The sequence below is a fragment of the Acomys minous genome, assembly GCF_964271855.1.
Source record: "Acomys minous genome assembly, chromosome: 7".
Lineage (NCBI taxonomy): Eukaryota > Metazoa > Chordata > Mammalia > Rodentia > Muridae > Acomys > Acomys minous.
Genome location: NC_140488.1, coordinates 7,133,401 through 7,161,325, shown reverse-complemented (window position 1 = coordinate 7,161,325; position 27,925 = coordinate 7,133,401). Strand labels below are relative to the sequence as shown.

At 46.4% G+C, this 27,925-nt stretch overlaps 1 protein-coding gene and 1 long non-coding RNA gene across 2 annotated transcripts in view; one reads left to right on the top strand and one right to left on the bottom strand.

Moving 5' to 3' along the window:
* Positions 1-27,925, top strand: part of LOC311601305 (circadian clock protein PASD1-like) — a 250,428-nt gene that overhangs the window by 186,207 nt on the left and 36,296 nt on the right. The gene's annotated exons all lie outside the window — the stretch shown is intronic.
* Positions 3,077-8,641, bottom strand: LOC311601335. The gene is made up of 3 exons (XR_014780526.1): positions 8,310-8,641; positions 5,269-5,320; positions 3,077-4,020 (listed from the first exon to the last, which is right to left on the bottom strand). It is a non-coding gene; the product is annotated as an uncharacterized lncRNA (long non-coding RNA).

Sequence of the window (27,925 nt, the reverse complement as noted above, 5' to 3'; positions counted from 1 at the left end):
GAAGACAGGCAGTCAGGTAGGCAGAGGAGAAGCCAGTTTATGTCACATACATGTGTCACTACCTTACACATGAGTCATTTCTCTTTACTGGGGTCCTGCCACAGCACAGCACACCTTTCACCAGCCACTTCTGCCATTTTCTGCATCACAATAAAAGACCAGGAGAATGTGGTGTGGTCAGTATAGCTGTGTTTCAAATTGGCTAGCCTAATCCATTTTGTTTTAGATCTATAGCTACTTCAACTTCCAGAGAGACAAGCCAGAGCTCCTGGGGAATACAGTCAGGAGCAAATCGACTAATGTGGCTGTGGTGAGCGAGGCACAATTTCCATTTACAAGTGCGGGGCCACATCCAAAAATGGATGAGGCTTTTACCTACCCGATGTTCCTCTTGGTTGCATAAGGCCAAGAAAGATGGCAAGAAGTCCCACCAAGGGGTTCCCAACAAACAGATACTTACAGGCAACCTTTCCCCAGGTCCTTCTAGTACACTGAAAAAGAGCAACATCCCTGTAAGTGCCCATGACACCTGTCCACCACAGGAGACAAGTGGCCTGAGCTGAGAGGGCACATCTGATAATGGGACAGTTTCTCCATCGGCTACTGGTAAGATGGAAGGGGCAGTGCCTGCAGCAGGTAGCTCCTTAGCACGTGATGTCTATGTACAACACTTGCCATTCCATCATGAAAGCTGACCTCTCAACCATATCCCTAAGAGAGACAGATGAGGAGGAAGAGGAGGAGTGAAAGAAAGGGGAGGAAGGGGACGAAGAGGAGGAAGTGATTGAGGAGCAATACCCAGATAAAACAAGTATAATCTGTACATCATTCACAAACAAAACAAGCTCATGAAGTCCCGGTCAACTAAAGACTGGGAAAAAGTCACCATTTTTTCTGAAAATGGGTCAGTTTCAGTTCTTACTACATTAAAACAAATCTCGTGGTGCTCAGTAAACATCTTAAAGTTGAGCCCAGAGTCTGCATACTATGCTAGCCAACCCTTGGGTCAGCCTTGCCCTTCCATGGACAGCAGCCACAGTTTTATGTCCTCAGCAAACTGGGTGTGGAAGGCTATAGCTACTGACCCGGTGGTGTCTCCTCAACTAGTCAGGTATCTAGAAGCAGGAGATTCCATTCTCCTGGGTCCCTGCCCTCCGCAGATGATGACAGGAAGTTTCTGAGCAGCAGCCAAGGGTCACTGCCAAGCATCCCTTAGCCCTGTATAAGCACACCTCAAACTGCTGCCTGTCTGCTAAGAGATGGACACTACTGTACCCTGGCCTGAGAGACACAGGCCTTTTTTCTCAGTGCCTCCGGGTAGGAAATTGCCTGACCCATGATGAAGACAGACACTAGAAACTTTGAAAAGGAACCTTCAAACGCTTGTTACAAAATGTCCTCCACTTAACACTTTTTTTTTTGGCTTTTTGAGATGGGATTTCTCTGTGTAACCTTGGCTGATTGGAACTCCCTTTGTAGACCAGGCTGGCCTGGAACTCACAAAGATCTGCCTGCCTTTGTCTCCCAGGTGCTGGGCTTGCAGCCGTGAGCCACCTCACCTGGCTACCTAATACTTGTTCATCAACCCCAAGGAATCAGAGCTATATATGGCTCTTGTGGGAAGCACTGTCAACCTGAATGGCATAATTTTTCATTGTCAACCCAAATGCCCCATCCCTCCTCCTCTTTCCTCCATCCCTCAACATGTACTGTGTATATTTATAAGTTTTTTATAATTTCAGGTTATTAAAACTATATGACTTCTTGAGGTTTTATCAAACAAAAAACAAAAAAGAAAGAAAGAAAGAAAGAAAGAAAGAAAGAAGGAAAGAAAGAAAAAAGTAGCTGGGTGGGAGCCAGCCTTCCTTGCTGGGGAAACCTCTCCACCGAGCTCTTGCACTGCAGAAGGACCAGGGGCTTTCCCTGTTCATCACACATTTGCCAGGGCATCGGTGTCAACTCAGTGCCGGGCGCTAGACTTGGCACCTGGCCTCCTGGATGCTGTTCATACACTACATGGGTCTGGGCTGAAAAAACGACATGAGGAAGCACATATGATGCGGGGGAGGGAGGGCACAGACACTAAGTGCTGTTTATCTGTGCAATCCACAGTGCAGCAGGAGATCCTTAGCACAGAGGGCATTTCCTTGCAGTTCTCCCTTTTTCTAAACACCAAGGTGTTTGGGGCCATGTCAGCAAGGTCAGGGGGCCACAGCAGGAGGGAGGGCCTTTTTGCCATCCCCTATATGAGGGCATGACATTCTGGATGGGTCTGGGAACAGCTTGGAGTGGGCCATGTTCTGCAAGCCAATGGTGGCTCAGTGTTGCCTTGCCTTTAGAGTCTCACTGTGAGAGTGAGCTGACAGGGCCTTTACTTAGCTGCCTTCTCAGCACCATTCCACCCGGGCTCCTCTGAGCCCACAGTGGTCACACCGTCCTCCCCAAGTGAGGAGAAGTCCATTTTGGAATATATCCTCCTCCTCTCTCCTAGGTATGGGCTTCTAGGATGGGCTTTGGTGTCTGAAACTTGGTTCTAGTGCCTCAGCTGCAGCCTGGTGAGTACCGAGTGAGCTTCCAACTCCACACGACCTCATAGGCTGCTGAGAGTTCTGGGCACAGCAAACAACCTGATGATGACAAGCTGTGCACCCAACGACAGAGACCCACAAAGGTTTGTATTTCATTCCATCCATGCCTTACACCAAGCCCGCTGCTTGTGTGAGAACAGGGCCACTGGGATTCACCTGCTGGGATCCATGGTCAGGACTGTCTCCAGGTTGACAGGAAACCTGGATCCGTCGCACAGAGCACCAAGGACCTGACAGACGGACTGCACTCTGAGGCTCCTACACCTGTCCAATAGGTAGCACAATTGGCCTGTTGTAGGGCCAGGTACTGTGCTCTCATGACCATTAACCGGATGGCACCCACTTTTTGCTGATATGAGGTGGGCACAAAGCACGACTGGGTTAAACAGAATAAGAGCTTTTTTCCTTGTGGCCATTTGTCCCTCCTGCGTGAGAGTTGTCCTTGACTTAACATTTCAGCCTATAAAGTGGGACAATGGGCAAAGTCATTCTCTTTTGTAACTTTTTTTCTTGATGACACTAGGGGCGCTGTTAATGTGGCCTAGAAAGGCTGAAAAGCTAGTCAAAGGCTAGGTAATGGGGCACTTACCAAAAGCAATGTTCCTTCTGTTTCTATTTTGTGCAAAAGTTTGAAGCGTATTGGTATTAGCTCTTCTTTGAAAGTCTGGTAGAATTCTGAGATAAAATCATCTGGTCCTGAGGCTTTTTCCCCCCATTGTTGGGAGACTTTCAATGACTGTTTCTTTTCCTTAGGGCTTATGGAGATATTTAACTTGTTTTCCTGATCTTGATTTAGATTTGGTAAATGTAATCTACCAAGAAAATTGTCCATTTCATTTAGATTTTCCAATTTTGTGGACTATGGTTTTTTGAAGTAGGACCTAATGTTTCTTTGGAGTTTTCCCACAATGTGTGTTGTTATGTTCTGATCGTCCTTTCTGATTTTGTTGATTGGGATATTTTCTCTCTGCCTTGTAGTTAGTTTGGCTAAGTGTGTGTCTTTTGTCTATCTTCTTGACTTTCTTAAAGGAAGGCCCCTTCATTCCGTTCATTCTTCCTCTTGTCCTCTGTTTCTAGTTTGTTGACTTCAGCTTGAGTTTGAATATTTGCAGCCATCTACTCCTCTTGAGTTTGTCAGCCTCTTTTGTTATGAAAGCTTCCAGAGGAGCTGTTAAGTGGCTAGTATGGAATCTCCCCAATTTCTGTATGAAGGCACTTAGAGCTACGAACTTTCCTCTTAGTCCTGCTCTCATTGTGTCCCATAAGCTTGGATATATTGTGCCTTCATTTTCATTGATTTTGAAAAGTCTTTAATTTATTTTTGATTTCTTCCCTGGCTCAGTTGTTACTGAGTAGGGAGTTGCTCATTTCCCATGATTGTGTAGGGTTTTTGTTATTTCTGTTGTTGAGATCCATCTTAATCCATGGCGATCTGGAAAAGCACAATAGGTAATTTCAATTTTTTTTGTATAAGTTACGGTTCGCTTTGTGACCGAGTATATACTGCCAATTTTCGAGAAGGTTCCATGTGGCACAAAGAAGAGAGAATATTCTTTTGTGCTTGGGTGAAAAGTTCTATAGATAACAATTGGTTCCATTGGATTCGTTCCATCTGTTGGTTTCGTTATTTCTCTATTTTGTTTCTGCCTCAGTGATCTGTCCATTGGTTAGAGTGGGGCACTGAATTCTCCCACAATTGAGGTGTAAGCATCGTTCTGTGCTTTTACCTTTAAAAACAACAGTGTTCTGGTTTTGCTTTTGTTTTCTCTTTTCGTTTTTGGTTTTTTTTTTTTTAATACATCTAGGTGTCCTTGGATATTGGTCAAAGATGTTCTGAATTGGAATTGCCCTCTTGGTAGGCTTTTCCGTTGGTGAGAATGGCGTATTCTTCCCCATCTCTTTTCACTAATATTAGGAGAAATTCTATTGCTTCATGCTGTACTTCTCTCTTAAAGAGCTGGCTCTGGAGTTGGATTAGACACCCCATCTCCCAACCCGAGCATGCTTGTTTTAAAATTTCCTCCAACATACCTGTCCTGGGTCAGGAGACTACCTGACACTAGGACAAAGATACAAAACAAAGCTAATCAGCCCAAGAAGAGACACTATGTGAATTCAAAGTCTTAAAACATAAGCTGTACCTTCGGATCTTAAAGAAAAAAAAATCTATATAAAGATATATTTATTATTCACACAGCATATGAGCCTGCAAGCCAGAAGAGGGCAGCAGATCTCACTATAGATGGTTGTGAACCACATGTAGTATTATTGAATATCATTAAAAATACCTAAAGAAAACTGAAACAACCTGGTGTTCTCATTTTCTGAGTTCCTGTAGATATTGGGTTTTTATACTTTTCTGTTTAATACCATCTAGTATTCAGGTAATTATATTATTCTACAATTGAATGGCTTCCATGACAAATAGTGAATATGCTTTTCAGAGTATCTGCCTACATCTGCAGACACACACAAACGGTTTAAAATGTAAAATAAAACCGTCAGTCTAAACTATCTTGTTTGTAAGGACCAAACAAACTCCCTTTGGAAAAAGAGACTCCATTTTGCAAAGGAAACTCCATTTTGTGTTAAACCTAGCCAAGGGCTGAACTCAGATTACAGACTAAGCACAAACTAGCCTAAACAGAAAATATATTCCAAGGCAACACAATCAACTCACCTTGGGAAAGTCCAAATACACTCTCTACTGGTCAAGCTTGGCAGCAGGGGGTCTGGAACATAGCAACAACCAATTAACAGAGGCTAGTCCAAACTTCCTAATACCCCCATGACTGCTTCAGCCAATCTTTTCTATAGGCAAATTTGCCCTACACCTATTACCCAACCATGAAACTCTAAGTCTTGTAACTCTCTGCTTGCAGATTTTCTGCCCAGATGTCATCCAATCATATACTGTAGAACCCATCTCTTTGTCTAAAACCTATTTTTTAAAAACCCTCTCAATTGAGACTCCAGGCCACTTCCCTGCACCTGCTGCATCGGCGCATTGGAGGTGTGTCCTGGGTTTTACCATGCAATATAAAGTGATCCTTGCCACTGCATATGGACTCAGCTCTTGACTGGTCTGTTCAGAGAGTCTCTCAAAATTTGGGCCTAAGATTCATTGTTATTAACTCCAAATATGCCTACTTAACATAACCGGAGATGAACACTTAATATTCCTTCCAAAAAGGAGATAGGTAAAACGATTGACCCTTCCTGGGAATATCCAGTCCAAATGCAGCCCACCTAGGAAAGCCCTCACAGCCCACCCACAAAAGTTGCTGCAGCACACACAAACAGGCTCCCTCTTCTCCACTGCATTCAGTAGTTTTGCCAACATTTTACACTTCACTCAGCCCTCAACTTGTCCATCAGCTGGCAAGACAGAAGGCAGACCTAGCACTGCTCAAAGCACCTACCTTGGCTTGCAAGCTCTGCCCACTATGCCTACACCATCAGCCTCAGCTGCACCTCAGCATCAAGCCCCGCCTTCCACTACTATCTAAGTCATCACAGCCCCACTCACAACACCTCCAGCACAAGCGACCCCAGCAGAGACAGCTTCTGTTCTCCCACCTGCACCTACAGCTCTTTAACTCAGCACTCACAGCTTCTCACTGTGAATGTACAATGCTTCACCCCCCCCCCCACATACAGGGTTCTCATCCCGTGGGTCGCGACCCCCACACCAGCTATATATGTTGAGGTTCTATTCATAACAGTGGCAAAATTCCAGTAATTAAATAGCAACGAAACACATGAGGGACTGTGTTAAAGATTCACAGCATTAGGAAGGTTGAAACCCATTGCCCTTCCCTGACCTTTGCAACCACAGCCCCCACCCACTACTCTATCTCAGCAGGTCACAGTGCCCCACTGCTACAGGTGTTCTCTGCCAAATGAAGTTCAAGTGAGGATTCAGCCTTCTGACCCCTCCTCAGAAAGTGACCACTCACATCATAGCCTTGGCCTGGTGCTCTGCATTAACTGCTCATGTATCTCACCACTCACACAGCCCAACCTACAACAACTGCCACAGCAGAAACAGCCCTTGGACACTCTTCTCCTTCAGCAGGTCCACACAACACTCAGTAGGTATCAAAAGTTATACTGACACAATCCAGCACTGAGCTAAAGGCCAGAGGACCTCAATCAAGCCCTGCATCAGCAAGAGAGCTCAGTCCACCACTCTTCAGTCAGCTCTCACAACCCCACACTAGTATACACCTACACAACCCCATCCTGCTCTTAGAGTGACCCTGCCCCCTCTCAGGTCAACATCCAGAGCCCAGCCCAATTTTGTAAGAGATCACCTAGCCTCCCACCCTGGCTGCCCCTTACTTCCACACTGCAGGATCCATAGCCACGCCCCCAACACCTCACCACTTCCTGCTTCCCTAGTAATTTAGTGGGCCCAACACATCCAGGTTGGCCCTCACACCTCTGCCTCAGTCTGTCTACCTCCCAGGCTCAGCTCTAAGTGCTCCAGAACACCGCCCCTCCCCCTCCCCTGCCAGCACCTGTTCCCAAGGGATTCCACAGTGCACAAAGTTTCCTTCTCTAACACTTACTAGGTCCAGATCCACCCACCCTTCCACCCTAGCATACAAGCCCCGCCCACCAATATTGACCTCAGCAGTCACAGCCCCTCCCACAGGACCAGCACCAGTCCTCCTGCTGCAGGGCACCCTATCCTTACTTCCAAGTTTTCTCATAGACTCCTTCTCCATTCAGCCCTGGCCCATCCCCTGACACACCTTTTTGACATCTTTCTGTGCCAGCTGTTATGGACTGTTGCCCCTGCCCTCTTTAGCAGGTCCTCAGGATGTGCCTGTCCATAATGGTTAGAGCAGCCTGCTCCAGTAATCTCACAGACTGTATGTCTGCAGAAGACCAAACCTCAAATCTCAGCACTCAGTAGGCAGAGGCAGGCTGAGAACTGAGTTCAAGGCCAGCCTGGACTACAAAGTGAGTCCAGGATAGCCAAGGATACACAGAGAGACCTTGTCTCTGAGGGAAAAAAAGAAAAAGAAAAAAGAAAAGTGGGAAAGCAAAAAGAAAAAGAAAAGAATATATGTGCCAGGGGATGGACAAAGGCAGCTGAGTGGATGGTTGTAAACTTCCCTCAACAGTTTTACAGGAGCAGCTGGGGCAGGTCTGACCAATGGTACTCTGTGCTGCTGTGCATCCCCTCACCTGGGGTGGGGGTCTTTCGGCCTGAACCTGGATTCATGGCCAGGACACTGTGAGCTGGAGGCCTACGCTGCCTGGTGACCACAAGGCTCAGCCCAGAATGGGACCCTAGGACTGAAAGCCTAGTAATACACTCGAAGGGAAGGAAACTTTGGAGCAGAGTTTGTGCCCCTTGCCCTCCTGTGGCTGTGACCTCCCTCCTGGAGGGTCTCAAGCAGTGCTAGGCCAGCCCCACCTCCTGCCACCCACTCTTCCTCCTTCCTCCTGAGTGTGGAGGCAGGCAGGTGGCAAGCTCTGTGCTGCTCCTCCTGGGCCCTCTCCTTCTTGCCATTAGGCTGTGAGCTCAGTGAGGAGGCCCAGGTCACATGGCCTGTGTGCCCTGAAACTCCACTGACATTGATGCTCTGCTGCTTCTCAACAACATGCCCAGATGTGGGGTTTTGCTTAAGGACAGGCCATGTAGACCTTGGGTTTGTGTCCAGTCCAGCAGGACCAGTAATTACGGGGTCGCAAGGGGAGCCATACCTGAAAAGATGGGACGAGAAAGAAGGAGACGTGACCAAGTAGAACTCCTATCAAGGTCTGTTTATTGAATCGAAAGCAAAAGCTTATATGGGGTGGAAGCAGGAGCCAAGCAGTAGGGGAGGGGTCTGAGAATGCCTCCAGGTGATCTCAGCAGGGGAACATCCTGTGGTTCATCTTGAAACAATTCCTATCTTATTTTAGCTAACTATCTCTTGGAAAGTCCCCAGCCAACCCAGCTAAACAACATCTGCAGGGGGTAAAAGGAGGAAGTCTGCTAAACAACATCCGCAGAGGTCTAAAGGAGGAGGTTATGCAGAGGCTGAAATGAGGAAGTTTAGCTTTGGAATGGGACATCAGAATTTTGCCTCAGCCAGTAGATTCTTTTAGCCTTGAATGACCCTGGGCTGGCTCCGGACAGGTTTGGTGCTCCTGTGCCTGTCTGTGCAGTTTGAGAGTCTGGGGTGGGGGAGGGGAAGTGGCACTCACTGGATAGGATGGAGGCTTCTAGAGAAAGGCCCCCACAAGGTCCTGCCAACAGAAGTGGCCATGCCTGAGGGAACACAGAGGAGGGAGTGTTCCCTTGCCCTATTCAGGTGTCAAACTGTGTTAGTGGAAATCAGCATAGAGACAGTCAGTCCTCTGATTGTCCTGCCTGCTGACTCACTCTGTGGTCACTGCCTCCAGTAACAATCCTAACTTCAACTGAGAAGCATTTACAGAAGAGACCATGCGAAAACAGTAAGAATTAGGAAGAACAGCTGCAGCTACCAGGTGGTTTTGAAGGCCCCTGCACTAGCTCCAGGAGGTGAGCAAAACCTACAGCAGGGGAGGAAGCTTGCCTGTGTGGGGGCTGTTGTTTGGTTCTTCACGCACTCACTCACTCACTCATTTTCTTTACATCCCTACAGAACCTAAGAGATAAATACAAAAAACAAAGGCTAAAACAGAGCTGGTAACATGTCCTTGAAGACAGTTACAAAGTATCCTTCCTCTCTTCTTTATGCACCCTATCAACTACCTATGAGATCAACTTCCTGGACCCAGAATGTTTATGTTATGATTTTGATGTTTAGATTAATTTTGATACAGTTTTACACGATACATAACAGTAACATAGTACTTCCAAAAACTAACAGTTATGGCTGAGCTGCTAAAGTTAGGTAGCCTCTGTTGGGTCTCAATTCCCTAAGGAGTACTTAGTTGTTCCAAGCAGGCCTTCCCAGGAATTTTTTTATAAAGGTAGGATGCGGCTTTCTCTATAGTACTATTAAATCTCATGGTATTAATAAATAAAAATGTGATGTGGTTAAATAAAAATAATTTGTTAAATAAGGGTTTGTATAAAAAGATTGAGATAGATACATATATATTTGCAAAAAAAAAAAAACCCAAAAAACAAAAAACAAAAAGACGCAAGAAGCTTTCTCATAACCTATAAAATCCCAAGTAAGTTATTTAAAGTACACAGAAGATGCATAAGTTATATAAGGAATATGAAGAACAAAAATTAAAGGGAATATTATGCTGTTAAAGTTTATACGGTTCATATTAAGCAATTAAAAACAGCCTGTAAAGTATACCAAATTAAGGTTTTAAAATATCTGACTTGACAATCAGAGGATTGATTGTCTCTATGCTGATGTCAACTCACACAGTTGTGACACCTGAATAGGGGAAGGGGACACTCCCTCCTCTGTGTTCCCTCAGGCATGGCCACTTCTGTTGGCACTACCTTGTGGTGGCCTTTCTCTAGAAGCCTCCATCCTATCCAGTGAGTGCCACTTCCCCTCCCCCACCCCAGACTCTCAAACTGCACAGACAGGCACAAGAGCACCAAACCCCAGGTTTGCATGGCCTGTCCTTAAGCAAAACCCCACTGCCGGGCATGTTGTTGAGAAACAGCAAAGCATCAATGTCAGTGGAGTTTCAGGGCACACAGGCCATGTGACCTGGGCCTCCTCACTGAGCTCACAGCCTAATGGCAAGAAGGGGAGGGCCCAGGAGGAGCAGCACAGAGCTTGCCAGCTGCCTGCCTCCACACTCAGGAGGAAGGAGGAAGAGTGGGTGGCAGGAGGTGGGGCAGACCCAGCACTGCTTGAGACCCTCCAGGAGGGAGATCACAGCCACAGGAGGGCAAGGGGCACAAACTCTGCTCCAGAGTTTCCTTGTTTCCTTCCCTTCGAGTGGATTCCAAGGCTTTCAGTCTTAGGGCCCCATTCTGGGCTCAGCCTTGTGGTCACCAGGAAGCACAGGCCTCCAGCTCACAGTGTCCTGGCCATGCATCCAGGTTCAAGCCGAAAGACCCTCACCGCAGGTGAGGGGGTGCACAGCAGCACAGAGTACCATTGATCACGGCTGCCTCAGCTACTCCTATAAAACTGTTGAGGGAAGTTTACAAACATACACTGAGGTGCCTTTGCCCAGACCTTGACACATCTATTCTTTTTCTTTTTTCTTTCTTTTGTTTTCTTTTTTCTTTTTCTTTTTCTTTTTTTTCCAGCGACAGGGTTTCTCTGTGTAGCCTTGGCTGTCCTGGACTTGCTTTGTAGAACAGGCTGCCATGGAACTAACAGTTCTCAGCCTGCCCCTGCCTCCTGACTGCTGGGATTAAAGGCTTGGTCTTCTGCAGACTTGCAGTCTGTGAGATCATTGCCTCAGGCTGCTCTAGCCATTAGGGACACAATTGGATCAGGCTCATCCTGAGGACCTCTAAAGAGAGCAAGGGGAAGGGTCCATAACAGCTGGCCCAAAAAGAAGTCAAAAAGGAGTGTCAGGGGATGGGCCAGGGCTGAATGGAGAAGGAGTCTATGAGAAAACTTGGAAGTAAGGATAGGGTGCCCTGCTGCAAGAGGATAGGTGCTGGTCTTGTGGGTGGGGCTGTGACTGCTGAGGTCAATAGTGGTGGGCGGGGCTTGTATGCTAGGGTGGAAGGGTGGGTGGATCTGGACCTTGTAAGAGCTAGAGAAGGACACTTTGTACCCTGGGGAACAGGTACTAGCAGGGGGACCAAGTGTGGGGGAGGGGCGGTGTTCTGGAGTGCTAACAGCTGAGGCAGGGAGGTAGACAGACTCAGGCAGGGGTGTGAGGGCCAACCTGCATCTGCATGGGGTCAAGCCCACCTGATTACTAGGGAAGCAAGAAGTGGTGAGGTGTTGGGGGCGTGGCTATGGATCCTGCAGTGTGGAGGTAAGGGGCTGCCAGGGGGGGAGTCAAGGTGATCATTTACAAAATAAGTCTGGGCTCTGGATGTTAACCTGAGACGAGGCAGGGTCACCCTAAGAGCAGGACAGGGCTGTGTAGGTGTATACTAGTGTGGGGTTGTGAGAGCTGACTGAAGAGTGGTGGGCTGAGCTACCTTGCTGATGGAGGGCTTGATTGAGGCCTGGCCTTTCTCTCAGTGCTAGATTGTGTCAGTATAACTTTTGGTCCCTACTTCATGTTGCCCAGAACCGCTGAAGGAGAAGGGGGCCCAGGGCTGTTTCTGCTGTGGCAGTTGTTGTGGGCTGGGCTGTGTGAGTGGTGAGATAAGTGAGCAGGGAATGCAGAGCACCAGGCCAAGGCTATGATGTGAGTGGTCACTTTCTGAGGAGGGGGCAGAAGGCTGAATCCTCACTTGACCTTCATTTGGCAGAGAACACTTGTAGCAGTGGGGCACTGTGACCTGCTGAGATAGAGTAGTGGGTGGGGGCTGTGGTTGCAAAGGTCAGGGAAGGGCAGTGGGTTTCAACCTTCCTAATGCTGTGACTCTTTAACACAGCCCCTCATGTGTTTCGTTGCTTTTTCACAACTGCAATTTTGCCACTGTTACGAATGGAACCACAGCATAGATAGCTGGTGTGGGGGATGCGACCCACTGGTTGAGAACCCTGTTTGTTGAAGGAAGCATTGTTCATTCTCAGGGAGAAGCTGTGAGTCCTGAGTTAAAGAGTTATAGGTGCCGGTGGGGGGACAGAAGCTGTCGCTGCTGGGGTAGCTTGTGCTGGAGGTGTTGTGAGTGGGGCTGTGATGACTTAGGTAGTAGTGGAAGGCAGGACTTGATGCTTAGGTGCAGCTGAGGCTGATGATGTAGGCATAGTGGGCAGAGCTTGCAAGCCAAGGTAGGAGCCTTGAGCAGTGACAGGTCTGCCTCCTGTCTTGCCAGTTGATGGACACGTTGAGGGCTGAGTGAAGTATAAAGTGTTGGCAAAACTAATGAATGCAGTGGAGAAGAGGGAGCCTGTTTGTGTGTGCTGCAGCAACTCTTGTGGGTGGGGCTGTGAGTGCTTTACTAGGTAGGGTGCATTTGGACTGGATATTCCCAGGAAGGGCCAATCGTCTTACCTATCTCCTTTTTGGGAGGAATATTAAGTGTTTATGAGTCCAGCTCTGGTTATCTAAAATAGGCATATTTGGAGTTAATAACAATGTTATGTGTAAATTTTGAGAGACTCTCTGAACAGACCAACCAAGAGCCCAGTCCAAATGCATTGGTAAGGATGTGTTTATATTGCAGGTTCGAACCCAGCACACCTACAATGCACTGACGCAGCAGGTTCAGAGAAGTGGTCTGGAGTCTCAATTGAGAGGGGTTTGTTATAGGTTTTAGACAAAGAAATGGGTTCTACAGTATATGATTGGATGACATCTGGGCAGAAAAGCTGCAAGCACAGAGTTACAAGACTTAGAGTTTCATGGTTGGGTAATAGGTGTAGGGGCCAGTTGGCCTACAGAAAAGATTGGCTGAAGCAGTCATGGGGGCATTAGGAACTTTGGCCTGGCCTCTCCTAATTGGTTGTTGCTATGCTCCAGACTCCCTGCACACCAGCAGAAAGTATATTTGGAGTTTCCCAAGGTGAGCTGATTGTGCTGCCATGGAATATTTTTTGTGTTTAGGCTAGTTTGTGCTTGATCTTGAATCTGGGTTCAGCCCTAGGCTAGGATTAACACAAAATGGAGTTTCTTTTACCAAAGTCAATTTGTTTGGTCCTTACAAACAAGATAGTTTACACTGAGAGTTTTATTTTATATATTAACCATTTGTGTGTGTCTGCAGATGCAGGCAGATACCCTGAAAAGTGTATTCAGTATTTGTCATATAAGACATTCAATGGTAGAATAATATAATTATCCGTATACTAGACAGCATTAAACAGGAAACTATAAAAACCCAACATCAACAGGAACTCAGAAAATGCTAACATCAGGTTGTTTCAGTTTCCTTTATGGATTTTTAACGATATTCAATAAGACTACAAGTCCTGGCTCAGAGACCCTGAGTTCAATTTCCAGCAACTAACCATGTGGTTCACAACCATCTATAGTGAGATCTGGTGCCCTCTTCTGGCTTGTAGGCACACATGCGGTCTAAATAATAAAGACATCTTTAAAAAATTTTTTTTCTTTAAGATCCTAAGGTACAGCTTATGTTTTAGCCCTTTGAAGTCACATAGTGTCTTTTCTTGGGCTGTTTAGCTTTGCTTTCTATCTTTGTCCTAGTGTCAGATGATCTCCTGGCCCAGGTCAGGTATGTTGGGGGAAATTTTAAAACAAGCATGCTTGGGTTGGGAGATGGGGTGTCTAATCCAACTCCAGAGGCAGCTCTTTAATAGACTAGTACAGCATGAAGCAATAGAATTTCAACCTATATTAGTGAAAAGAGGTGGGGAAGAATATGCCATTCTCACCAAAAGAAAAGCCTACCAAGAGGGCATCCTAATTCAGAACACCTTTGAACAATATACAAGAGCACCCAGATTTATTTTTTTAAAAAATGAAAACCAAACCAGAACAAAGTTGCTACTAAAGCTAAAAGCATTGAACAGTGCAGACACCTCAATTGTGGGAGAATTCCGTGCCGCAATCTAACCAATGGACAGATCACTAAGGCAGAAACAAAATAGAGAAAAAATGAAACCAACAGATGGAATGAATCCAAAGGACCCAATGTTTATCTACAGAACTTTTTACCCAAGCACAAAGGAATATTCTCTCTTCTTTGGGCCACATGGAACTTATTGAAAATTGGCAGTATGTAATCGGTCACAAAGCAAACCGTAACTTATACAAAAAATTGAATTTACCCATTGTGCTTTCTCAGATCACCATGGATTAAGATGGATCTCAACAACAGAAATAAAAAAACCCTACACAGTCATGGAAAATGAGCAACTCCCTACTCAGTGACAACTGGGCCAGGGAAGAAATGAAAAAGAAATTAAAGACTGTCTAAAATTCAATGAAAATGAAGGCACAACATACCCAAGCTTATGGGACACAATGAAAGCAGGACTAAGAGGAAAGTTCGGAGCACTAAGTGCCTTCATACAGAAATTGGGGAGATTCCATACTAGCCACTTAACAGCTCCTCTGGAAGCTTCCACAACAAAAGAGGCTGACACACCCGAGAGAAGTTGATGGCTGCAAATAATCCAACTGAAGCTGAAGTCAACAAACTAGAAACAGAGGACATTACCAAGAGTGAACGGAAGCAAGGGGCCGTTTGTTAAGAAAGTCAAGAAGATAGACAAAAGACACACACTTAGCCAAACTAACTAAAAGGCAGAGAGAAAATATCCCAATCAACAAAATCAGGAAGGAAAAATAGAACATAACAACACACACTGGGGATAAAAAACCAAAGAAACATTAGGTCTTACTTCAATAAACCATAGTCAACAAAATTGCAAAATCTAACTGAAATGGACAATTTTCTTGGTAGGTTCCATTTAAGAAATCTAAATCAAGAAGAGGAAAAAAGTTAAATACTTCTATAACCCCTAAGGAAAAGAAGCAGTCATTGAATATCTCCCAACCAGGGGGGAATAAAAGCCACAGGGCCAGATGATTTTAGCTCAGAATTCTACCAGACTTTCAAAGAAGAGCTAATACCAATACTCTTCAAACTATTGCACAAAATAGAAACGAAGGAACATTGCCAAAATCACTCTATGGGGCCACAGTCATTCTGGTACCTAGAATACACAAAGACCCATCAAGGAAAAAGAATTTCAGGGCAATTTTCCTTATGAATGCTGATGAAAAATATACTCACAAACAGAATCCAAGAACACATCAAATATATCATTTGCCATGACCAAGTAGGCTCCATCCCCGGAATGCACAGGTGGTTCAACATATAAAAATCCATCAATGTAATCTGTCATATAAAAAATGGAAGGAAAAACAAAACATGATCATCTCATTAGATGCTAAAAATCATGTGACAAAATGCAACACCACTTCATGATAAAGGCCTTGGAGCGATCAGGGATAAAAGTTCTGATAAGCTAGAGCATTGACTGCTTACTGATCAGTCCCAAGCCCAAGATTTTAATTTCCCTTGGGTGGGATTCTGAATATAGACTTGAGGGTGTTTCTCATCATGCTAAAAACAAGTCTGTCCAATCTGTATGCCAAGTCTTCTGTACTGAGAAAAGAATATCCATGCTTTTACTGGGTCTCAAAGACATAAGCCTACCCCAGATGTCTTATAGACACAACTTTATCTTTTGTCCCTAGTCTGTATTTGTCTCAGCAGGTTTTTACCTGGCTAACAGACTCCATCCAGAGCTGCTGAGAGCTGGACCTGCTGGAAGTTGATGTAAACCAGTCTCCTTGATGTGACTACTCCCTGTCTCTTTAGCTGGATCAGCTAAACAGATGCTTTTGGTAAGTGCCCCATTACCTAGTCTTTGACTACCTTTTCAGCCTTTCTAGGCCCCAATAACAGTGCCCCTAATGTTACCAGGAAAAAAGTGACAGTAGAGAATGACTTTGCCCATTGTCCCACCTTATAGGCATTTTTGGTGTCCATGGAGACTGATATACAGTGTTTAAAATACCACTTCATTCATCACTTGAATTTTCCCGTTTCTAACAACCCACACGTTGCCGAAGCAGATAGATTATTCCCAGGTTGCAATAAAGAGCCAATACTCTGCTTTAAAAGCACATTCCCCCTTTGGATGCTATGTTCCATGTCTCTAACATGGTCCGTGGTTCTAAAGGGCTCTGTGCCTAAGGATGGACAACCTGAGGCACCGGTTCAATTGTCCTGGGCGAGCCCACCTGGTCAGGGTTGATATCCTGAGATCCCCTCATTGAACCCCATCCTGTTATAATGTCTGCAAAAAAGAAAAAAAAGACTCAACTAGACCTTTGGCTGTTAACCACAGCTCTGGACCTCATGATCATCTATGGGACTTTTAGAGAGGAAAAACAACTGTAACATGTTTGGAATCAGTGCTTATGTTAGCCCTCCACATATATTATTTACTTGGAAAGTCCCTCTGCTCCAAAAAGTAGGGAATGTTTCCAGATTATTTGTATCACCTGTTTCTCTCTTATTTTACAGATTTCCCATCCAAACCAGCCAAAGACGCATTGTACAAGTTACAGCATTTAATCTGCTTTACAACCCTCCACCTCCATTCAATATTATGACTACAGTGTGTGTACTGATAATTCTTTTCACAATGCTAGAAGGTATTTGTTGGTTGGAGGACATATGAGTCTGTTGGAGATTCAGACACCGGTAAACTCTTCTGGACTTTAAAAATAAATAATAATTAAAAAGGAGAGAACTTCTGCGGCCTGGCTTGATCAACCAAGGCTTTCCCTGAGGGCCTGACCTATGGACAAGGAACTACTTCCTTCTCAAAATTAGCATTGTGTTTGGCAGAGCCAGTAATAGCCTGGGGCCAGGCCTTGGGAGCTTTCCACCCACAAGCACTGAAGTATGGGGAAGGAAGGAATGTAGCTCAGTCTCTAAAACCAGAATTATGCATAATAGAGCTGGTAATGGCTTGGGGTCAGGGCCTTGGGGGAGCTATTGCTTCACATCCTGTGATCTGAACTCTTCCAATCACATGGAGCTGTGATTACCAGAACCAAGGCCACTAGGTGCTCAGTCTATAATGCTCTGGAGGTGCCCTGTGTTTCCCATGTGATTCCCCTGTGTAACTTTGAACAGTTTCCTGCTGACTGTGTCCCACTGTATGATAACATCTGCTGATTTTGTCCCATCTCTCCACTGGAATTGGTGTATAAGATGTAGTACTTCTTATAAACCTGCTTGGCCTAAGACAAAGCTGTAGCAAGATTTTTGGTGTCTTAAAAAACCCAGTTATGGTATGTGAACATCTTTTGGTGTTAATCCCAGGCTTGGGATGCGGCTGCTTCATACTGTCCACAGAAGAAGACTATTTGCCTCCTGTGTGCTTGCAGGGCTGCAGTTCTGCCAGCTGAAGATAGTTTAATTCTGGGGACTCTAGAGAGGGGATAAAAAGACCAGAGCCTCAATAGAGCAGGCCTGGCTCTTAGGATCCCTGGGTGGGCTCAGCCTTGTGGTCACCTGGCAGCACAGCCTCCAGCTCACAGTGTACTGGCCACGCATCCAGGTTCATGCCCAAAGACCCCACCCCAGGTGAGGGGATGCTCAACACCACAGAGTACCATTGGTCAGGCCTGCCCCAGCTGCTCCTGTAAAACTGTTGAGGGAAGTTTACAATCATCCACTCAGGTGCCTTTGCCCAGCCCCTGACACATCTTTTCTTTTTCTTTTTCTCTTTTTTCTTTTCTTTTGTTTTTCTTTTTTTGTTCCCAAGACAGGGTCTCTCTCTATAGCCTTGGCTATCCTGGACTCACTTTGTAGACCTGGCTGGAATTGAACTCACAGTTGTCATCCTGCTGCTGCCTCCTGAGTGCTGGGATTAAAGGCTTGGTCTTCTGCAGACATTCAGTCTGTGAGATCACTGCAACAGGGTGCTCTAACCATTAGGGACAACATTGGATTAGGCTCATCGTGAGGACCTCTAAAGAGGGCAGGGGCAAGTGTCCATAACAGCTGGCCTAGAAGGAAGTCAAAAAGGAGTGTCAGGAGATGGGCCAGGGCTGAATGGAGAATGAGTGTTTGAGAAAACTTGGAAGTAAGGATAGTGTGCCCTGCAGCAGGAAGACTGGTGATGGTCTTGTGGGTGGGGCTGCGACTGCTGAGGTCAATAGTGGTGGGCGGGGCTTATATGCTAGGGTGGAAGGGTGGGTGGATCTGGACCTATTAAGAGTCAGAGCAGGAAACTTTGTGCACTGTGGAATCCCTTGGGAACAGATGCAGGCCAAGATGGGGGAGGGGCGGTGTTCAGGAGTGCTTAGAGCTGAGGCAGGGAGGTAGACAGACTCAGGCAGGGGTGTGAGAGCAGACCTGGGTGTGCAGGGCCCCCCTGATTACTAGAGAAGCAGGTAGTGGTGAGGTGTTGGGGGTGTTACTATGGATCCTGCAGTGTGGAGTTAAGGAGCTGCCAGGCTGGGAGGCTATGTGAACACTTCCAAAATTGGGCTGGGCTCTTGGTGTTGAACTGAGAGGACACAGGGTCACCCTAAGAGCAGGATGGGGCTGTGTAGGTGTATACTAATGTGGAGTTCTGAGAGCTGACTGAAGAGTGGTGGACTGAGCTCTCTTGCTAATGCAGGGCTTGATTGAAGTCTGGCCTTTCTCTGAGTGCTGGATTGTGTCAATCTAACGTTTGGTGCCTACTTAATGTTGCCCAGAACCGCTGAAGGAGATGGGGGGGCCCAGAGCTGTTTCTGCTGTGGCAGTTGTCGTGGGCTGGGCTATGTGAGTGGTGAGATAAGTGAGCAGGGAATGCAGAGCACCAGGCCAAGGCTATGATGGGAGTGGTCACTTTCTGAGGAGGGGGCAGCGGGTTTCAACCTTCCTAATGCTGTGACTCTTTAACACAGCCCCTCATGTGTTTCGCTGCTATTTCATTACTGGAAATTTGCCACTGTTACAAATGGAACCTCAACATACATAGCTGGTGTTGGGGTCGCGACCCACAGGATGAGAACCATGTCTGTAGGGGGGGTGAAGTATTGTACATTTTCAGGGCGAAGCTTTGAGTGCTGAGTTAAAGAGCTGTAGGTGCGGGTAGGAGAACAGAAGCTGTCTCTGCTGGGGTCGCTTGTGCTGGAGGTGTTGTGATTGGGGCAGAGATGACTTAGGTAGTAGTGGTAGGCAGGACTTGATGCTTAGGTGCAGCTGAGGCTGATGATGTAGGCATAGTGGGCAGAGCTTGCAAGCCAAGGTAGGAGCTTTGAGCAGTGACAGGTCGGCCTTCTGTCTTGACAGCTGATGGACATGTTGAGGGCTGGGTGAAGTGTAAAGCATTAGCAAAACTACTGAATGCAGTGGAGAAGAGGGAGCCTGTTTGTATGTGCTGCAGCAACTCTTGTGGGTGGGGCTGTGAGTGCTTTCCTAGGTGGGCTGCATTTGAATTGGATATTCCCAGGAAGGGCCAATCATCTTACCTATCACCTTTTTGGAATGCATATTAAGTGTTCACGAATCCAGCTCTGGTTATCTTAAGTAGGCATGTTTGGAGTTACTAACAATGTTATGTCCAAATTTTGAGAGACTCTCCGAACAGACCACCCAAGAGCCAAGTCCAAATGCAGTGACAAGGTTGTGTTTATATTGCAGGTTGGAACCCAGGACACACCTCCAATGCGCTGATGCAGCAGTTGTAGGGAAGTGGCCTGGATTCTCAATGGAGAGGGGTTTGTTACAGGTTTTAGACAAAGAATTGGGTTCTACAGTATATGATTGGATGACATCTGGGCAGAAAAGCTGCAAGCAGAGAGCTACAAGACTTAGAGTTTCATGGTTGGGTAATAGATGTAGGGGCAAGTTGGCCTATAGAAAATATTGGCTGAGGCAGTCATGGGGGCATTAGGAACCTTGACCTGGCCTCTCCTAATTGGTTGTTGCTATGTGCCAGACCACCTGCTGCTCAGCTTGACCAGCAGAGAGTGTATTTGGACTTTCCCAAGGTGAGCTGATTGAGTGGCCAGTGAACATTGTTTCTGTTTAGGCTAGTATGTGCTTAGTCTGGAATCTGGGTTCAGCCCTTGCCTAGATTGAAGACAAAATGGAGTGTCCTTTGCAAAATGGAGTCTCTTTTTCAAAAGGGAGTTTGTTTGGTCCTTACAAACAAGATAGTTCAGACTGAGAATTTTATTTTACATTTTAACCCGTTTGTGTGTGTCTGCAGATGCAGGCAGATACCCTGAAAAGCTTATTCAGTATTTGTTAGGTAATCCATTCAGTTGTAGAATAATATAGTTATCCGTATCCTAGATGGCATTAAACAGGAAACTATAAAAAGCCAACATCTACAGGAACTCAGAAATGCTAACATCAGGTTGTTTCAGTTTTCTTTAGGGATTTTTTTATTAATTTATTCTTGTTGCATCTCAATTGTTATCCCATCGCTTGTATCCTCCCTTTCTTCCCTCCCTCCCGTTTTCCCCTTATTCACCTACCCTATGACTGTTCCTTAGAGGGATTACCTTGCCCTGTATATGCTCATAGGGTATCAAGTCTCTTCTTGGTAACCTGCTGTCCTTCCTCTGAGTGCCACCAGGTCTTCCCCTCCAGGGTACATGGTCAAATATGGGGCACCAGAGTATGTGAGAGAGTCATATCCCACTCTCCACTCTACTGTGGAGAATGTTCTGTCCATTGGCTAGATTTGGGTAGGGGTTTAAAGTTTATGGCCTGTATTGTCCTTGGCTGGTTCCTTAGTTTGAGTGGGACCCCTGGGCCCAAATGGGCCTATCATAATGTTCTACTTGTTGGTTTCTAGGACCCTCTGGATCCTTTCACTTTGCCATTCTCCCATGCTTCTCTCATCTAGATTCCCAATAGGATGTCCTCTCCTCTCTCCCAGTTTCCTGGTAAGTGAAGGCTTTCCTGGGACATGCCCCTTGGGCTAATATGCAGATATAAGTGAGTATATACCATTTGAGACTTTTTGCTTCCGGGACAACTCACTTGCTATGATCATTTCTAGCTCAATCCATTTATCCACAAATTTTGGGAATTCCTTGTTTTTAATAGCTACATAGTATTCCATAGTGTATATGTACCACAGTTTCTTTATCCATTCTTCTATTGATGCCCACTCTCTCCATATCTCTTCAATATAGTACTCGAAGTTCTAGCCAGAACAATAGGACGACAGAAGGAGATCAAGGGTATCCAAATGGGAAAGGAGGAAGTCAAGTTTTCCCTATTTGCAGATGATATGATAGTGTACATAAGTGACCCTCAAAATTCCACCAGAGAACTCCTACAGTTGATAAACACCTTCAGCAAATTTTCTGGATACAAAATTAACTCAAAAAAGTCTGTAGCCTTCCTATACACAAATGACAAGCTTGCAGAGGAAGAAATTAGGAAAGCCACACCCTTCACATTAGCCAAAAGCAATATAAAATATTTAGGAGTTACTCTAACTAAGCAAGTGAAGGACTTGTTTGAAAAAAATTTCAAAACTCTGAAGAAAGAGATTGAAGATGACCTGAGAAGATGGAATGATCTTCCTTGCTCATGGATCAGGAGAATTAACATAGTAAAACTGGCCATCCTACCAAAAGCAATCTACAAATTCAATGCAGTCCCTATCAAAATACCTACACAATTTTTTAAAGACATTGAAAGGTCAATTCTGAACTTCATATGGAAAAACAAAAAACCCAGAATAGCTAAAACAATCTTGTCCAATAAAAGGTGCTCTGGAGGAATCTCCATACCTGATCTCAAACTGTACTGTAAAACAATACTAATTAAAACAGCATGGTACTGGCACAGCAACAGGCTGGTTGATCAGTGGAATCAAATCGAAGACCCAGATATGAATCCACACACATATGGTCACACTTGATTTTCGACAAAGAAGCCAAATCCATTTAATGGAAAAAGGATAGCATCTTCAACAAATGGTGCTGGTCTAACTGGATGTCTATGTGTAAAAAAATGCACCTGGACCCATATTTGTCACCTTGCACAAAACTCAAATCAAAGTGGATTAAAGACCTCAACATAAAACCAGAGACACTAAGTCACTTAGATGAAAAAGTGGGGAAGAGCCTGGAACATACTGGCACAGGAGACAACTTCCTGGGAGAGAGAAGAAAGAAATCCTATCTATAAAACAAAATAAAGATTGCTTTACCCAGGTAAAATATGATGATCACAAAGTAAGTCATTCAGTGAGATCCCAGCAACCATGCTTAGTAATCCTTCCTGTGTGTTTTTTTTTAACTTACTTATTTTTAAGCAGACATTTGTTATACTGAAGTAGCCAGAAAGCCAGCATGAGTTTTGTTGTGCTCATAGGCATCAGACACAGCTATCTGCCCATTTTGCCTGACAGAAGGGAAGCGGTTCCTTTTGGTGAAGGGGAACTAGATGTCTTTGGACCTAACAGTCCAGAATGTGTTGACCAAAAGGGGCAGCAGCATGGTGTCTTCTGTAAGTGCTTCTCAGCTGAAGTTAGGGTTGGTACTGGAGGCAGTGACCTCAGAGTGAGTCAGCAGGCAGGACAATCAGAGGACTGACTGTCTCTATGCTGATGTCAACTCACACAGTTGTGACACCTGAATAGGACAAGGGAATACTCCCTCCTCTGTGTTCTCTCAGGCATGGCCACTTCTGTTGGCAGGACCTTGTGGAGCCTTTCTCTAGAACCTCCATCCTATCCAGTGAGTGCCACTTCCCCTCCCCCACCCCAGACTCTCAAACTGCACAGACAGGCACAAGAGCTCCAAACCCCAGGTTTGCATGGTCTGTCCTTAAGCAAAACCCCACTGCTGTGCATGATGTTGAGAAGGAGCAGAGCATCAATGTCAGTGGAGTTTCAGGGCACACAGGACATTTGACCTGGGCCTCCTCACTGAGCTCAGAGCCTAATGGCAAGAAGGGGAGGGCCCAGGAGGAGCAGCACAGAGCTTGCCACCTGTCTGCCTCCACAGTCAGAAGGAAGGACAAAGAGTGGGTGGCAGGAGGTGGGACAGGGCCAGCACTGCTTGAGACCCTCCAGGAGGGAGACCACAGCCACAGGAGGGCAAAGGGCATGAACTCTGCTCCAGAGTGTCCTTCCCTTCCAGTGGATTCCAGGACTTTCAGTCTTAGGGTCGCTGGGTAGGCTCAGCCTTGTGATCACCAGGCAGCACAGGCCTCCAGCTCACAGTGTCCAGGCCATGCATCCAGGTTCAGGCCTAAAGACCCCCATCCCAGGTGAGGGGGTGCACAGCACCACAGAGTACCATTGGTCACGCCTGCCCCAGCTGCTCATGTAAAACTGTTGAGGGAAGTTTACAACCATCCGCTCAGGTGCCTTTGTCCAGCCCCTGACACATTTTTTCTTTTCTTTCTCTTTTTTCTTTTTCTTTCTTTTCTTTTTTTTTTCTGAGACAGGGTTTCTCTGTGTACCCTGGGCTGTCCTTGACTTGCTTTGTAGGCCAGGCTGGCCTGGAACTCACAGTTCTCCACCTGCCTCTGCCTCCCAAGTGGTGGGATTACAGGCTTGGTCTTCTTCAGACATGCAGTCTGTGAGATCAGTGCAGCATGATGCACTAACTATTAAGGACACTATTGGATCAGGTTCATCCTGAGGACCTCAAAATAGGGCAGGAAAGGGTCCAAAACAGCTGACACAGAAAGAAGTAAAAAAGGAGTGTCAGGGGATGGGCCAGGGCTGAATGGAGAAGGAGTCTATGAGAAAACGTGGAAGTAAGGATAGGGTGCCCTGCAACAGGAGGACTGGTGCTGGTCTTGTGGGTGGGGCTGTGACTACTGAGGTCAATGGTGGTGGGCGGGGCTTGTATGCTAGGGTGGAAGGGTGGGTGGATCTGGACCTAGTAAGAGTTAAAGAAGGCAACTTTGTACAATGTGGAATCCCTTGGGAACAGATGCGGGCAGAGGTGGGGCAGGGGCGGTGTTCAAGAGTGCTTAGAGCTGAGGCAGGGAGGTAGACAGACTCAGGCAGGGGTGTGAGGGCCAACCATGGTGTGAGGGGCCCACCTGATTACTAGGGAAGCAGGAAGTGTTGAGGTGTTGGGGGCGTGGCTATGGATCCTGCAATGTGGAGGTAAGGGGCTGCCTGTCTGGGAGGCTAGGTGATCAGTTACAAAATAGGGCTGGGCTCTGGATGTTGACCTGAGAGGAGGCAGGGTCACCCTAAGAGCATGACAGGGCTGTGTAGGTGTATACTAGTGTGGGGTTGTGAGAGCTGACTGAAGAGTGGTGGGCTGAGCTCTCTTGCTGATGCAGGACTTGATTGAGATAGTCTGGCCTTTCACTGAGTGCTGGATTGTGTCAGTGTTACTTTTGGTCCCTACTTAATGTTGCCCAGAACCGCTGAAGGAGAAGGGGGCCCAGGGCTGTTTCTGCTGTGGCAGTTGTTGTGGGTTGGGCTGTGTGAGTGGTGAGATAAGTGAGCAGGGAATGCAGAGCACCAGGCCAAGGCTATGATGTGAGTGGTCACTTTCTGAGGAGGGGTCAGAAGGCTGAATCCTCACTTGACCTTTATTTGGCAGAGAACACTTGTAGCAGTGGGGCACTGTGACCTGCTGAGATAGAGTACTGGGTGGGGGCTGTGGTTGCAAAGGTCAGGGAAGGGCAGTGGGTTTCAATCTTCCTAATGCTGTGACTCTTTAACACAGACCCTCATGTGTTTTGTTGCTATTTCACAACTGGAATTTTGCCACTATTACAAATGGAACCACAACATACATAGCTGGTTTGGGGGGTGCAACCCATGGGTTAAGAACCCTGTCTGTGGGAGAGTTACAATGTATCCATCCTTCCTCTCTTCTCCACCCACCCTATCAACTACCTATGAGGTCAACTTCATGGACACATGAAGTTTATGTTTTGACTTTGATGCTATGTTTAGTTTACTTTTTATACAGTTTTACACGATACATAACAGTAAGGTAGTACTTCCAAAACCTAACAGTTTGCCACTGACAAATTTCATCAACAACAACAACAAAATACTTAAAGTTGTAAGGGGTAACGAGCTGCTAAAGGAAGGTAGCCTCGGTTGTGTCTCAATTCCCTAAAGAGTAGTTAGTGGGTTGGAGAGATGGCTCAGAGGTTAAGAGCACTGGCTGTTCTTCCAAAGGTCCTGAGTTCCATTCCCAGTAACCACATGGTGGCTCACAACCATCTATAACAAGATCTGGTGCCCTCTTCTGGCCTGATGGCTTACATGCAGGCAGAACATTGTGTACTTAATAAATCTTTAAAAAAAAAAGAAAAGAAAAGAAAAAAGAGTAGTTAGTTGTTCCAAGCAGGCCTTCTCAGGAAATTTTATATTAAAGTGGGATCGGCTTTCTCTATAGTACTATTCAATCTCATGGTATTAATAGATAGAAATGTGATGCAGCTAAAATAAACATATTTTGATATATAAGGGTTTGTATATAAAGATTGAGATGGATAGGTATTTGCAAAAAAAAACAAAAAACAAAAACAAAAACGCAAGAAGCTTTCTCATAACCTATAAAATCTCAAGTAAGTTGTTTAAAGTACACAGAGAATGCTTGAGACCCTCCAGGAGGGAGATCACAGCCACAGGAGGGCAAAGGGCACAAACTCTGCTCCAGAGTTTCCTTCCCTTCGAGGGGTTTCCTAGGCTTTCAGTCTTAGGGTCCCATTCTGGGCTCAGCCTTGTGGTCATCAGGTAGCACAGGCCTCCAGCTCACAGTGTCCTGGCCATGAATCCAGGTTCAAGTCGAAAGACCCCCACCCCAGGTGAGGAGATGCACAGCACCACAGAATACCATTGGTTAGACCTGCCCAAGCTGCTCCTGTAAAACTGTTGAGGGAAGTTTACAGACATCCACTCAGGTGCCTTTGTCCAGCCCCTGACATATCTATTCTTTTCTTTTTCTTTCTTCTTTCTTTTCTTTTTCTTTTTTCCCCCCAGAGACAGGGTCTCTCTGTGTATCCTTGGCTATCCTGAACTCACTTTGTAGACCAGGCTGGCCTTGAACTCAGTTCTCAGCCTGCCTCTGCTTCCTGAGTGTTGAAATTTGAGGTTTGGTCTTCTGCAGACCACTGTGAGATCACTGGAGCAGGCTGCTCTAACCATTAGGGACACTTTTGGATCAGGCACATCCTGAGGACCTCTAAAGAGGGCAGGGGCAAGTGTCCATAACAGCAGGCCCAGAAAGAAGTCAAAAAGGAGTGTCAGGGGATGGGCCAGGGCTGAATGGAGAAGGATTCTTTAGAAAACATGGAAGTAAGGATAGGGTGCCCTGCAGCAGGAGGACTGGTGCTGCTCTTGTGGGTGGGGCTGTGACTGTGGAGGTCATAGTGGTGGGCGGGGCTTGTATGCTAGGGTGGAAGGGTGGGTGGATCTGGACCTAGTAAGTGTTAGAGAAGGAAACTTTGTGCACTGAGGAATCCCTTGGGAACAGGTGCTGGCAGGGGAGGGGGAGGGGCGGTGTTCTGGAGTGCATAGACCTGAGCCAGAAAGGTAGACATACTGAGGCAGAGGTGTTAGGGCCAACCTTGATGTGTTGGGCCCAGTAAATTACTAGGGAAGCAGGAAGTGGTGAGGTGTTGGGGGCGTGGCTATGGATCCTGCAGCATGGAGGTAAGGGACTGTCAGGGTGAGAGGCTAGGTGATCTCTTACAAAATAGGGCTGGGCTCTGCATGTTGACCTGAGAGGGGGCAGGGTCACCCTAAGAGCAGGATGGGGCTGTGTAGGTGTATACTAGTGTGGGGTTGTGAGAGCTGACTGAGGAGTGGTGGACTGAGCTCTCTTGCTGAAGCAGGGCTTGATTGATGTAGTCTGGCATTTAGCTCAGTGCTGGATTGTGTCAGTATAACTTTTGATACCTACTGAGTGTTGTCTGGACCTGCTGAAGGAGAAGAGTGTCCAAGGGCTGTTTCTGCTGTGGCAGTTGTTGTGGGCTGGGCTGTGTGAGTGGTGAGATAAGTGAGCAGGGAATGCAGAGCACCAGGCCAAGGCTATGATGTGAGTGGTCACTTTCTGAGGAGGGGGCAGAAGGCTGAATCCTCACTTGACCTTCATTTGGCAGAGAACACCTGTAGCAGTGGGGCACTGTGACCTGCTGAGATAGAGTAGTGGGTGGGGGCTGTGGTTGCAAAGGTCAAGGAAGGGCAGCGGGTTTCAACCTTCCTAATGCTGTGACTCTTTAACACAGCCCCTCATGTGTTTTGTTGTTATTTCATTACTGGAATTTTGACACTGTTACAAATGGAACCTCAACATACATAGCTATTGTGGGGGTTGAGACCCAGGGGATGAGAACCCTGTCTGTAGGGGGCGGTGAAGCATTGTACATTCACTACATTCACAGGGAGAAGCTGTGAGTGCTGAGTTAAAGAGCTGTAGGTGCAGGTGGGAGAACAGAAGCTGTCTCTGCTGGGGTAGCTTGTGCTGGAGTTGTTTTTAATGGGGCTGTGATGACTTAGGTAGTAGTGGAAGGCGGGGCTTGATGCTTAGGTGCAGCTGAGGCTGATGATGTAGGCATAGTGGGCAGAGCTTGCAAGCCAAGGTAGGAAACTTGAGCAGTGACAGGTCTGCCTCCTGTCTGGCCAGTTGATGGACAAGATGAGGGCTGAGTGAAGTGTAAAATGTTGGCAAAACTACTGAATGCAGTGGAGAAGAGGGAACCTGTTTGTGTGGGCTGAAGCAACTCTTGTGGGTGGGGCTGTGAGTACTTTCCTAGGTGGGCTGCATTTGGACTGGACATTCCCAGGAAGGGCCAATCCTCTTTCCTATTTCCTTTTTGGAAGGAATATTAAGTGTTCAGCTCT